The sequence below is a fragment of the Carlito syrichta genome, unplaced genomic scaffold, assembly GCF_000164805.1.
Source record: "Carlito syrichta isolate Samal-C Ts95f unplaced genomic scaffold, Tarsius_syrichta-2.0.1 Scaffold135621, whole genome shotgun sequence".
NCBI classification, from domain to species: Eukaryota; Metazoa; Chordata; class Mammalia; order Primates; family Tarsiidae; genus Carlito; species Carlito syrichta.
In genome coordinates, this window is record NW_007079717.1 from 6,533 (window position 1) to 7,385 (window position 853).

Sequence of the window (853 nt, forward strand, 5' to 3'; positions counted from 1 at the left end):
CTCCGCGCACGGCTGCCTGGGGTCGACCCCAGGACGGAGAGCCTTCACTGGGGGTCAGGGGAAGGCTGGGGGCTTCTTCCAGCAACGGCGCGGCCACTTCTGCTCGCCTCTCTTCCCGGGGCCCGTCTCCGCACACCCCTCTCCCCGCCTGGACCGGGGTGTGCACCGCCGGCCTCCCGGGACGCAGACCCAGCGCCAGCGGGCCGCGGACCGCGGCGAGAGCGGAGGCGGAGGCGGATGACCTGCCGCGGGCCCGGGCTGGGGTCCTTGCTGTGTGGCCTGGAGCGCGTCTCTTAACTTCTCTGAGCCCCACCCGCCCCGCTTCTGACGCGCAGCACCGCAACCGCTTTCTCCCACTGTCAAGGGCAAGTGAAACATCCTGCGGGATCCTCGCGCTGCCCGCAGTCAGCGTCGGGTGTGAGCACCGAACTCGAAAGAGCCGGCGGGCTGGGTCCGAGCCTCCCCAGAGACTCCGACTCGGACTCGGGCTCGCATCAGGTTGAACCCTCCGGGAGCCTCTCAGAGCTTCGGGATCCTCCCCAACGTCAGCTTCGCCGAGTCTAACGCCCCGCGGCGGGGATGCAACGAACAGCTGTCCTTCAGGGGTCGTTAAACGCGAATCCAAAGGCCGGCCCTCAGCTTGGGCCTGATCAGGGGCAGCGGAAGGAAGGGGCCCAGGCCCCGACCCGGCCCGGGGGCGGCACCCCCGCGCGGGTCTTCGCGGCGCGTTTCGCGCGAGGGGGCTGCGGGGACTTCTCCCCGGCCAGCTATGCCGGCTCTGGCGGGCCTGGGGCTGGGTCCCAGGGAGGGTCGGGGTGGTCTCTCCCCGCGGCCCGCGGAACGGGGGACGCCG

At 71.9% G+C, this 853-nt stretch overlaps 1 protein-coding gene across 1 annotated transcript in view; it reads left to right on the top strand.

Annotated features, from left to right (window-relative positions):
- Nucleotides 1–853, top strand: part of LOC103250868 (homeobox protein H17) — a gene marked incomplete at its 5' end in the record, with an annotated part of 5,843 nt that overhangs the window by 4,846 nt on the left and 144 nt on the right. The window lies entirely within an intron of this gene.